Here is a 13,197-nt window from a genome sequence, read left to right as displayed (position 1 = left end):
CGGGCAGATGAAACCCACAACAAGTCGCGCGGACTCAGCCGCTCCTCGAGCTGCGGGCTCGCACCGCCCCCCGGGCCGTGACGTCACCGCTGGCCCAGTACGCCCCCTCCCCCCCCGCGCGCGGGCAAGTTCGGGCTTGTGCAGGAGTGTGCGGCGAGCGGGGATCCCCGGAGTGGGGTGGGGGGCGTGCAGGTGTCCGAGGGGGCAGGCGCGGAGACGGGGCAGGATGTGCGTCCGGGAGTGCCCAGAGCATGCGTGGAGAGTGGAGGGTACATGCCTGGGGGAGCCGGGAGATGGGGGTGCCAGGGGTATTACACAGAGGTGGAGGGCTGCATGCATGGGACTTGTGGGGGGTGCCAGGAAATGGGGGTGCAGCGGGTGTGCCCTGGGGAGTGGTGGTGCATAGCTGGGGAGGAGTGGGGAGGTGCAGGCTGCATGCACGGGGGTGCCTGCGGAGCAATTGGGGTGCGGGGGTATGCGTAGGGTGTTGAGAGAGGGACAGGTTGGTGCCTGAATGGGACGTGGGGGCGCACAAGGATGCAGGGCGAATGGGATTACATGGGAAGAGGGGTGCATGAAGCGAAGGGCGTGTCTGCTGGGTATGGGGCTGGGGCTTTAGGATACAGAGTGACTGGAGGCTTGGTGGATGCAGGGGAGGGAAATGGGGCCCACGGGTGCCTGGGAAACGGTGCTGCATGGGAACATGGGGGAGCAGGGTGCCAGGGACTCAGGACTGTGCGGAACTGAGGTGGAGGTTGGCTGAGCAGCGAGATGAACAGGTAGTGTGACTCCTGCTGGGGAGAAGAAAACACTCTCCATTAACCTGACGGTGCTTGTGCCCTCCTGTCAATCTAAAGTGCTGCATGCATCTGATGCCCACTGTCTTCCTCTGAGGGAGGGGGCGGAAACCCATGCAGGGGGAGGTTGCAACTGGCCTTCCTGTCAGGACTTCCTAGGTGTTTTTCCCCAGTACCATTCCTGCCTTCCCCACTCACCCTACAGCCAGGGGCGCCCAGTTACCTCTCTGACCAGGTCACTGAGATGATATTTAGAAACAATCTCTCGACCAGCACTGAGGGTCTCCCCCAGTGCAGCCGTGCTGTGTGAGCCCCTCCCCCCTCCCAGCGCCAGATAAAGCAGAACTTGCAATGTGAAAGCTGGGGAAATGGCACCAGTGCAGCTTAGGTGTGTCACGGCAAATCCCCCTAATGCACAAGGCCCTACGGCGGAGGTGCTGACTGCTCTGGAGCCCAGGCCTAGCAGATAGGGGAGGGTGTCGTAGCAGCATGGAACCCGCCACGCTGTGTAGACGCAGGCTTTGTGGTGCCAATTAAACATGAGAGAAGGGACTGTGGTTGCTACAGGCCTCTCTGAAACGCAGATACCCTCCATCTCTAACTCATATGACGATAACCTTAACTCTGACCCCTAGGGTCCCCCAACGGACAAATGACACGTGCCACTACCCTACAAACCTGACTGTGCCCCTGTCCTCCGAGCCCACGTTCCTGTGGCATGTACAGCTATGCTAATGTTATTTATCACCTGTGTTGCAACAGTGCCTAAAGATTCCCTGTTGTGCCGGGTGCTGCCCCGACCGAGATCAGGGTCCCATTGTGCCAGGGCTGCACAGACCCTGACCGAGATCAGGGCCCCGTTGTGCCAGGCGCTGCACAGATCCAGAACAACACAGTCTCTGCCTCAAAGAGTTTGCAAATACATGTGACTCTTGCATGAATTCAGGCGCCCATTACAGGCATTTTGGGCAGCTCAGCCACTTTAGCTGGGCATTCCAGGTGACAGCAGGTGGGAAGATGGCTAGACACACACCTTCACCCACCCATATCCAACTGCACACAGAGCCACAAGGACAGCGTCACAGCCCCACACACTCTCTCCCCATGAGAAGCAGGCTCCATGCGGTGCCCAGCCCCAGCTCAGGGTGAGTGGCTCTTGTGGCCAGCCCAGCGTACAGCAGGAAGCACCAGTTCCCAAAGCCGCTCAGGCCCTTGTGACTCAGAGGTGACTTTCAGCAGCTTTTTGTTTCCGTAACAAGTGGAAGGTTGCAGTGGGGGAAGAGGTGTGCTGTGGCGACCTGCCGTCCAGCCCCGTGGGCCGCAGGATTCGCCTTGGGGGTCCGTAATGTAGGGAGCATTGTGGCGGGAGAGGCAGAGGGGGTGAAGGCGCTCTCCTAGGAGAGCTGGGTTCTGGTCCTGGCTCTGCCACTGCCTCCCCGTGTGACCCGGGGCAAGTCCTTGCCTCTCTCAGGGCCTCCGCTCCCTTCTCTGCAACGAGCCCAGCTTTGCTTTCACGGCCTCCATGTGCTGCACCAGGGGCAGGTGACACAGGTCATGACTCCAGCACGCTCAGGGGAGTGACATGTGGAGGGAGCTCTTCTGAGTCCAATGGGGCAACTCTGGATTTCGCCTGCTATAAGTCACAGTGACAGCTGAGAAATACCTTTCCTGTTACCCCCGCATCCCACTAGGCCAGTGGCTCTCAACCTTCCCAGACCCCCACCCCCTTGCATCCCTTTCAGGAGTCCGGTGTGTCTTGCGTACCCCAAGTTCCAGCTCACTTAAAAACGACTTGCTTACAAAAATCAGACGTAAAAACACCAGCGTGCCACAGCCCACGATCAGTGACAGGTGGCCGGCATTCCCATTTGTTACCATATAATTATCAAATAAATGGACAGGAATATAAATATTGTGCACACGTGTCACATGCGACGCTTACGGACTGGCTTGTCCCTTGTGGGCCTTATCTGAAGCCGGAGCCCCAGGCAGCAGGGCTGAAGCATGCAACAGCTTTGTGGTTCCCCCTGGGGCCCCAGGCAATTGCTCTGTTTGCCTCTCCTATTGCCAGCTCTGCACTTGCAATCCCCCTTAAACCTGTCCCACGACCCCCCTGGGGGTGGCGACCTCCAGGTTGAGAAACACTGATCTAGATGAGCTGGGTACCCCCTGGGAGAGCTCTGCGGACCCCCCAGGGGTACATGTTCCCCTGGTTGAGAACCAGGGCTCCAGTCACTACAGATACCCCCAGGTCAGGATGCCTGGTGGGCACCAGCGCTGGCCTGACACAAAATGCCAGAGTAAGTGGCTGCATTTCAGGGGCATGAGGTCCAGTGGTCAGAGCAGGGGATGCTGGGAGCCAGGACTCCTGGGTTCTCTCCCCTGCTCTGGGAGAGGGGTGGGGACTAGTAGGTCAGCGCAGGGGTCTGTGAGCCAGGACTCCTGGGTTCTCTCCCCTGCTCCGGGAGGAGGGTGGGAACCAGGAGGTCAGAGCGGGGGAAGTGGCTGGGAGCCAGGACTCCTGGGTTCTCTCCTGCGCTGGGGCCAGGCGGGGCGGGCCGGGGATCGAGCCACTCAGCGCCGCGGCTCGGAGCAGGCGCAGCAGCGCGGCCGGTTTCCAGGCGAAGTTCGGCGGCGGCAGAAGCCGCCTCCCCCGGTAACAGCGGCCGGGCCAACCAGGGAACGAGCCCGGCCCGGCCGGCGAATCCGGGCCGCCCCGCTGCGAGCTCCGCCTGTGCTCCCCCCGGCTGTCTGTCCGTCCAGCCCCCCGCGCCGTGTCCCCCCGGCTGTCTGTCCGTCCGTCCACACCCCCTGCTTGTGTCCCCCCGTGGCTGTCTGTCCGTCCGTTCGTTCAGTCGTCCCCCCCCGCCTGGGACCCCCCGGCTGTCTGTCCGTCCAGCCCCCCCGCCCCTTGTACCCCCAGTTGTCTGTCCATCCACACCCCCTGCTTGTGTCCTCCCCCGGCTGTCTGTCCGTCCGTTCAGTTCCCCCCCTCACCTGGGACCCTCCCCCCGGCTGTGTGTCCAGTCAGCCCACCTCAGGTGTGTCTCCCCTGCTTGTGCTCCCCTTACCTGTCCGTCTGTCCACCCCCTCCACCTGACCCTCCCGGCTGTCTGTCCACAGGTGTGCCCTCCACTGATTGTGACCCCCCCCCAGCTGTCCATCCATCCAGCCCCCACTGCAGCTTTCTGTCCATCTATCCTTCCCCCACTCCTCCTGCCTGTGCCCCCCAGCTGTCTGTTGGTCCAGTCTCCCCCAGGTGTCTGTCTGTCTCCCTCCGCACAGCCCCCCTGGCTGGCTGCATATCCCCTCCAGCTGTCTGTCCATCCAGCCCCATGCAGACCCTGCTATGTCTCTGTGCACACCTATCTGTCTGTCTGTCTGTCACTGCCAGAGCTGACCACTGTGCTGTCTCCATCAACCGCAACAGAGGACCCCCCGCCGGCTACCATGGCAAAAGGATCCGTCTGTCTGTCTGTCTGCGAGCACACCTACCCCTCTCCGTCCATCTAGGAGTGTCTGCACCCCTCTCTGCATTCCCCTGAGGGGCCCAGCTGGAGGGGCTGCAGCACCCCGGAGGGAGCGAGCGTCCCAAGCCCCTCCACGGGTGATCAGCCCCATTGATGTGCCAGGTTTGGGGGCGGGAGGGAGAGGGGGAACGACGCCCAGCCATGTGCTGCTTGGGGTGGGGCCAGGCCAGCCAGGAGCAGCCAATTCCCCCCTCCACTGTATTGGGCTTCAGCTCCCCAGGGGGTCTGGATCAGGCCCATTGCCCCTCTCCCTGGCACCTGTTCCTGTCCGTGGGGGAGGGGCACTAGGGATGGGCCCCTCTGCTGACACCCCAAATAAAAGCAACCTCCTCCTGTATTGCACCTGGTCCAATCACACAGCAGGGACTGGCCTAAGCGCTGGGCTGGGCAGGGGGAGCTGGGTGAAGACGTGGCCACCCCCCCGGGGGGTGGCTGGACACATGGCCTCCCATGAGGCCACAGTTGTGTCGTGAACAGCCAACGGGATGCGGGTCCAGGACCAGGGACCATGGGAAAGCGGGGGGTCTGTGCTCCCCTCAGAGTATCGGACACCGGCCTGGGGGACAGGGAGCAGAGAGCGTCACCCTGTGTGGGCCTCTCTCTCACACACACTGACATATGCACCAATGCACAGACACGCAGACAGGTGTGCACATGAACACACCAGTGCTCACACACATGTACACATGCACACTAATGCACATACAGAGAGGCGTGCACATGAACACACACACATTAATGCACATACAGGCATACAGGTGAACACACTAGTGGTCACACATGCGCACACAGGCAGTTGTACACGTGAACACACACTAGTGCTCACACATACTAATGCACACACAGACAGGTGTACACATGAACATGTGAACACATAGACTAATGCGCACATACAGGCATATGGGTGAACACATGCTAGTGCTCACACATGCACACAAGCATATACGCCAACACACACACACACTAGTGCTCACACACACACACACACACACACACACACACACAGGCTCTCCCAAGGCAAGGCAAACGTGGCCCAGCCGGGTCCCAGACTCCCAGCACCCCCTGGCAGCGCGTGAGCTGTCACCCGCATGGTGCACACATGACACCCACCCCCTGGCTCCGGCACAGCCACTCACAGGCTCTGGAACAGAGGAGGATTGTCAGGGCCTGAATCCCTCACCCAGCTGGGCTCCCTGAGCTGCCCCCCTCCCTCCCGGCATGGAGCTGCCTCCAGGAGCCGCCTTGATCTGCCCATGAGGCCCTGGCTTGGCCCAGCTCACATGCCCCGGCACAGTTTCCCTCCTCCCCGCCGCAGTCCTGGGCTCCCTCAGTTCTGCCAGGGCCTGTCAGTCCTGACCCGCAGCCCCCTGCTATCCCTGCCCTGGGCTTTCCCTCCCTTCCCAGCTCTGCCCTGCCCCTCAGTCCCGACTTTGTCCAGGGCTGCAGCCTGGAGAATGTCTGGGGCTGGGGATTTCCCACCCTGGGGCTAATGGAGGGGAATTCCCGATTTGGGGGAGGAGGGGCTGCCTCGCAGCTGCCAGAGGCCAAATCCCTTCGCCATGTGCCTAGAAAAGGGTCTGAGGCAGGGAGCGCTCCCCGGTGTGCCCCCCTGCTCTGCAGGACCCTGCTGAACGGGTTTGCTTTGGCTCCATCCGCGGCCCGTTCACTCCGTGGCCCCAGGTCTGCAGCTGTGACAAAGGGGCGGGTTGGTATCGTTGGGAACTGAGACCCAGCCAACTCATGGCACGTTCACTGCTTTGCATGCTCATTGCGCTGCACACGCCCGGCATTCACTTGCTGCAGTGCGCACACGTGTTCCCGTCAGGCAGCGTGACCAGCTGTCCCCTGCAGGGCAGGGAGGGGTAGGCGCTTCCAATCCTCTGCCTGATGCCCCTAGGGCAGCCTGCTGGTTGCATCAGCTCTGGGGCCTGTGGGGAGGGCCCCTGCGTGGGGCTCCTCTGGAGAGTTCGCTTGTTGCACATGGGGGCAGGACATGTGGGATGGGGACGCCCCTGGAAATGCAGCTGAACTCCCCCATCCCAGGTCATCTGAGGTTGCCTTGCTCGGTCCTTTGCACCACAGGAGGGGAACCCCAGATGGACCCGCTTGTGGCCGGCGCCTCCCCTAGGAGCTAGTGCTGTGAATGGCCCGGCTTGTCCCGGAGCAAAACAGCCGCTGGCGCCCCAGGCACAGTTCTGCCAGCGCCCCTCAGTCGTGCCCCGCACCTGCACCTGTGCCCCCACGTCCCCGGTATTTTCGTGGCTAATCAGCCCAGCGAGGGGAAGCCACGAATCTGCTGAGCCCCAGCCGAATCACTCTGACCGTGACCTAGATACGGGGTGTGAACTCCGGCTGGCGGGCGGGCGGGAGAGGTCACCATGCTCTCCTAGCCCCGGCGGGGGGCAGGGGTGGGTGTGATTAATTGCTCTCCTTATGCGACCTGAGAGGCGGGACACGGAGCCGAGCCGGGGTTTGCATGGTGTTGCCCGGACCAGCTGGCCCGAACCTGCACCCCCGGGGGGCAGTGGGATCCCGCGCCGCAGAGGGGAGGCCCCGGCACCAGCGCCCGAGCCAACGGGAGGCCAGTTGCGAAGCTCAAGCGGGCAGGACGCCCCCCGTGCGCCTGGCCTGGCCAATTACAGCCTCCCGTGCGGCGTGTGCCAGCCGGGCCCCCGGGGAGCCGGCGTTTGTCACTCGCTCGAACGAGGATGCTGACATCATGGCCTGTTTCTGCCTCCCCATGAGCCGGTTCCCCGGTGGTTGCACATGCGCCAGGCACCCCCCCCCCAATGAGTCATGCGTGCGGCTGCCAAGGTGAGTTTACCCAGCGACAGCACCGGCCATTCAGCAACTTGCCGGCTCGCATGATGCAATGCAGACAGGCAGACAGGCCCGCACGTTCATTCAGACAGGGGCTGGGCACGGATGCGCCGGGGAGGGGAGAGGGGTCAGGGTGAGCTGGAGGGAGGGGCACTGGTGTTCCCAGACGGACTGGCTATTTGGATGGACACGGTGCCCACTGGGCTGAACCAGAACAGTTTTGGGGGGGGGGGGGAGGAAGAGGGGACGTAACCCAGCTGCAGGAGCTTGAGTTCCTTTCTGCAGATGAAGCTTCCCCCAAGCAGCAAGGATGGGGGGGGGGGGGAGATCTCAAATACTGGGGCCTGGTTTGCCCCCATCACTGTCTCCTAAATGCTGCCCCTGCCTCTCCCTACCTGCTGGCACAGATGCTGCCAGGATTGGGCCCTCCCCCAGCCTTTCCTCCCCCCTCAAATCATCCCGGATGGCTTCTTCCCCTATGAAGGGACATTTTAAAATGCACGTGGCTCCGGCTGGTGTCAGGGTAGTGGGGACCCCCGGGTGGGTCTGACTCGTACTTTCAGCGCTTTACAGCAGCAGACATTGTGGCCCCGGGCCTGATTCGACACTGCCCTGCACCTCGTGTTGCCGTCGGAGTGGGAGCGTTTTACAGGTTGTGCTGGGTGCAGGGTAAACCCCAGACCCGGGCAGAGTGGGTATGAAATACTCTGGGCCAGCAGAGAATGCTGCTCTGGCAGCACTTAGCACAGGGGTCAGTGACACACGAAGGGCCAGGCAGAGAGGAGCCAGAGTCGGGGAGCTTGTGAGAAGGAACATTTCCCAGCTCCACCTGGGAGCCTCCAACAAAGACCAGGGCCCTGTTGTGCCGGATGCTGCCCAGACCCTGACTGAGACCAGGGCCCCGTTGGGCCAGGTGCTGCCCAGACACAGAGCAAGAGACAGTTCCCATCCCAAAGAACTTTCAGTCTAAAGAGAAAAAGGGTGGGAGGGGAAACTGAGGCACAGAGCAGTGATGTGACTTGCACAAGGTCACCCAGCTGGTCAGGGGCAGAATCCCAGCCCCCTGCCCTATCCACTACACCACCTTCTCGGCTCACTGCTCTGGATCCTGTAACCGTCCCCTTGGCTGGGTCCTTTAGCACCAGCCTGGCGGCGTTCACCCCCGCTGCAGAGCGGGGGCCATGATGTCATCGCGGTAGAAGTGAGCCCTCCCCTTCAATCGCTGTCACCTGAACCGCCCACAGCCCTTCAAAAAGTCCCTGAAAATGAGATCATTGGGTGCGTGAGATCATCACACCGGAAACCACCAGCTGATTCAACTTCCACCCAGGTGGCCGCCGTGGAAGGGGGGAGGAGGGCAGGCGCTGGCTTGCGAGGGGAGGACGCCCCGTTTGCAGGGCGTGTCTGAAAGCAGAACGTAGCAACGACCTTGTGTGAACGTGTCTGGCATCGGACCCGGGGTTTGGGGGCACCAGCCCCCTGGGGCAGAGCCCCTGGTGGGGAGGGAACAGGAGATGCAGTTTATAGCTGGGACAGCCTGAAATCTACAGAGGGGCCCCTAGCCCCAGCCCTGAAGAGAGTCCAAGGGCCTTGCACCCTGCTCCCACAATGACAGCGGGACCCCTTATCTACCCACTAGCTCCCACTCCCGTCCCAGAGCTGTGGATAGAACCCAGGAGTCCTGGCTCCTTGCCCCCTACTCTAACCACTCCCATCCCAGAGCTGGGGATAGAACCCAGGAGTCCTGGCTCCTGAGCTGGGGATAGAACCCAGGAGTCCTGGCTCCTTGCCCCCTACTCTAACCACTCAACCCCACTCCCCTCCCAGAGCTGGGGATAGAACCCAGGAGTCCTGGCTCCAGGCCCCCTGCTCTCACCACTCTTCCCTCCTTTCATACCCACTTTGCACTAGTGCAAACAGCTGCACGATGGGCAAGGCGGCTGGGAATCAAGCCACGGTAGCCAGGAGAGGCCAGGGATGCCATGCATCCCGATGACGGTGAGCTGGAGAGAAGGGTCAGGGGAGGTGCTGGGGGGCCAGGGCTGCAGAGGAGAAGGGCCTCACACCAAGGGCTGGCAGCAGCGAGTGGGATACTGGACTGGACGGTCCCCTTGATCTGATCCAGGGCGGGGGGCAGTGCAGATACTGGGCCAGATAGGCCTGTTGCTCCCGGCCCTGGCCCATCCCTCCTGCAGAGTGTCTCAGAGTCTGGGCTTGAGGATTCACTCTGGGACCTTTGGCTGCCGTCTCCTCTCCCCACATCCCTTGGCCCCAGCCCCCCGCCGCACCCCGAGCCCCTGCTCGGACTCCCCCCAGCCCCTATCCTGCAGGGCACCCTGGCTCCATCTCCCTCGCTGACCCCACACTGACCCCTGTCCCCAGCTCTCCTCTCCCAGCTCTATCCCCATCCCTGCGACCCTGCTCTGATGTTAACCCTTTCTGCTCCCCTGACCCTCTCCCCCTCCCCCACTCTGACCTCTGACCCTGCTCTGACCCTCTACCCCCTCCCCTGCCGCTCTCTGATTAAGGCTGCTGGTTCCACTTGGCTGCGCCCCCCCCCACCAGCTGGAGCCTGCTCCCCCCCTCCCCATCAGACAGGCTCTCATTGGTGCAAGCTGGGCCTGGTGCAGCCAATCAGCTGGCAGCAGGGAGCCTGTAACCAAAGGAACAAGGGCCACGTGCGACCATGGGACCAAGGCATCCCCTACCCTTTGCACCCGCTGCCCTACTGCCCCCCATTGCATCCCCAGTGTCCCCCACTCCATGCATCCCTGGGGAGCTGCATTTCACCCGCTGCCCTACTGCCCCCCATTGCATCCCCCCTGCCCTCCACTCCATGCATCCCTAGAGGGGGGCTGCATCTCACCCTCCTGTCCCCCACTGTCCCCCATTGCACCCCCACCCCATGCATCCTCTGAGCAAGAGGGGCAGGGAAGGGGGCTGCCTATCGCCCCCCAATACCCTGCCCCATCTGTCTCCCATACATACACCAGCTCTCCTGACTGTCCCCCCACCCCTGCCTCCCACATGCTGGCTCCCCTCCAGGACACCCCCACCCCATCCACCCTTAGATGGATAAGGGCAGGGAGTGGCTGCGTCTCATGCCCAGCATACACACTGCTCCCCATGGTCCCCCCCCCAGCCCTGTCACACTCCCCCCAAGCTGCCCCCCATTACTCTCCAACACATCCACACCCATCTGCCCCAGCCTTAGCGCAACAGGACTTAAAGAGCAGCAGCAGCTCACCCCACAACACGCACTGCCCCCTCTGTCCACCCTTTCACTGCCCCCCCTTTGACCTCCCCATCAGTCCTGGGGATTCTTAGCCCTGAAGCAGGAGTTCCCCGAAATCCCCAGCCCCTTCACTCACCCCATTCAGTGGAGGAGGCTGCCCCAGAGACCAACTGAGCTAGGAAGATTAGGGAGCCAGGACTCGGGGTGGGGGTGAGGACTAGTGGTTAGAGCAGAGGGGTTGCAAGCCAGGACTCCTGGTTCTATCCCAATCTCGGGGAAAGGAGTGGTGTCTAGTGGGTTGGAGCAGGGGGGCCTGGGAGCCAGGACACTGGAGTTCTATCCCTGGCTCTGGGAGGGGACTGGGGTCTAGTGGTTTGGAACAGTGGAGGCTGAGAGCCAGGACTCCTGGGTTCTATCCCCAACTCTGCCTCCTACTTCCTGTGTGACCTGGGGGACAAGCCCCCCTTTTCCTCTGTACAATGGGACTGCAGAGCCTGATGCCCCTCATGAAGTGGGTCATCTTTGTCAAGCACTCTTGGCCCCTCCGGGGGCAGAGGGCAGTTTTGAACAGTAGCCCATGCTGGGTGGGTGGGGAAAATCTGGACTGGCCTCAGGGGCTCCCAGGGCCACAGCTGGCTTCTGGCTCCACTGTCTGGTGTAGAAGGGGGCTGGACCGGTGCCCAGCCCTGGCATGGGCAGGGCTGGAGAGGTGGGAAGGACTGGATCAGGCCGGAATAATCCTGGTATCCCAGGTTATCCCCTTCTCCTTCCAGACCCAGGTCCAGCTGGGGCAGCAACTGTTTGTCCCACACATCTGGTTGCCCTGGTGTCCGGGAGCCGATCCCATCTGGTGTCAGGACAAGCCTGGTTCATGGGTGGCTCTGGCTCATCCCCTGGCTGCATCACACCTGGCTGGGGCAGGAGTGGGGGAGTTAGGTTATCAGGAAAGGCCCCTGCTCCTTTCTGTCCCATCTCTCACCCACTGCTGAGATGCAGCCACCTCTGGAGTAGGGTGTAGGGGGCTGTTTATACAGGGATACCTCACCTGGTGCTGAGATGCAGCCACCTCTGACCTTGTCCCGGCCCACTCCCCCCTCTGATTTCCCAGTTTGGAAGTCAGCCAAGTCCCCATCAACAGCTGCCAAAGGGGATGACATCTGGGTTCCCACAGAGCTGGCTGTGAACAGGTCACCTGGCAGAGATGGTAGCTGGGAGGCGGGGCTTGTGTTTGCAGGACACCTGGGTTCCGTTCCCGGTTCTGCCACTCGCCCTGTGAGCTCGTCGCACTGGGCCTCAGGCGCATGGGGCTGGTGAGCCTCCCCCATCAGTTCGGACTGTGAGCCTTTGGGGCAGGGACCGCTTCTCACGCTGGGTCAGTGCAGCACCTGGCGCCACTGGGGCAAGGAGAAAGCAGCAGATGGAAAGGAGAGGAAAGGCAGCTCCTGGTGCCTGGGGTGAGCCAAGGTCTCCGAGATACCTTGGCCTGGATGTGCCGCGCAGCCCCACGCTCTTTGCCGGGTGTGGGGGGGGGGGAGGCTCAGATAGGACGTGACAGGAGTGGGGGGTTCAAGCCGGACACTGGCCCCCTCTCTGCCCAGGCGACTCCTGTGCTCGCTGCAATGGGGCCGAGGGGGAAGGGGGTGTGGGTGCCTGGGACAGGATGCAGAGGCACAGGTGCTGCTGGCCTTGATGCCTCTTCCCCAGCTCCCCATTCCAGCCTCCGAATCTGGGCGATGGCTCCGGGGCCACTGGGAGGGTGGGGGGGCTCTCCTTCTTGGGTGGGGTGCACCCCGTCCTCCCTTTGGAGGCCTGCTGCAGTGGGGAACCTGGCTCCACTCGCCCTCCATGGGGGACCCTGCTGCCCCCCAACAGGGGGACGCTCATCTGGGACCACGTTTCTGCCCCTCCACGCTGGCTGTCTCCCCCCTATAAATAAGTGACTACTCCCGCCGCCCCGCGCTGCTCCAGCCCCGTCCCGAAGCGGTCCAGTCCTCGCCTCCATCTGTGCCGCTCGGGCGCGGCGGCGGCCAATCAGCGCCTGCGAGCCCAGCAGGAAGAGCAGCTGCCATGGAAACAAGGGATGAATAATTCGGGCGAAGCCAGCGGGACCCAGCGGCAGCGGGACCCAGGGGGTGGCTGGGTGGGTGGAAGCATCTCGCAGGGCAGCCGCTGGCCTCTGCACGACTGGAAGAGATGGAAAGGTCCCCAATAAACAGGGGGGACCCGAGCCCCTCACACAGGGATCCATAGGCCGAGGGACTCCGTGGAAGGGCTGCAGGGGAGCTGCGGGTCAGGAGTGAGGGGCACCGATGGGGGGAGGGAAGGGGGGGCGCTGCGGCTTCTCCCCTGGGGCAGAAATTGCAGCGAGGGCAGTTTAGGTTGAAGCTTTGGGCAAAACTTCCTCACTGCCAGGGTGGTGAAGCCCTGGAATAAGTTGCCTCCGGGGAGGTGGTGGGAGCGCCGTCCTTGGAGGCTTTTTCAGAACAGGTCAGACAAACACCTGTCCGGGATGGTGTAGAGAATATTTAGGGATTGCAGGGGGCTGTGGGTCGGGATTAAGGGGCACTGGAAGAGCTGGGGAGAAGCCCAGGCTTGGGATAGGCAGGGCTGTGGGTCAGGAGTAAGGGGCACCGTCAGAGCTGGGGGGAACCCTGGGCTGTGAGAGGAGGGGGCTGTGAGTTGGGATTAAGGGGCATGGGCAGAAACGTGGGGGGAGTGCAGGGCTGGGATAGCAGGGGGCTGTGGGTCGGGAGTGAGGGGTACCGGCAGAGCTGGGGGGAGCGCAGGGCTCTGGGATAGCAGGGGTCGGGATTGA

Source organism: Emydura macquarii, unplaced genomic scaffold (genome assembly GCF_026122565.2).
Source record: "Emydura macquarii macquarii isolate MOO-44397 ecotype Brisbane River unplaced genomic scaffold, CSIRO-AGI_Emac_v2 contig_1790, whole genome shotgun sequence".
Classification (NCBI taxonomy): Eukaryota; Metazoa; Chordata; order Testudines; family Chelidae; genus Emydura; species Emydura macquarii.
Note: the sequence above shows the minus strand (reverse complement) of the source record.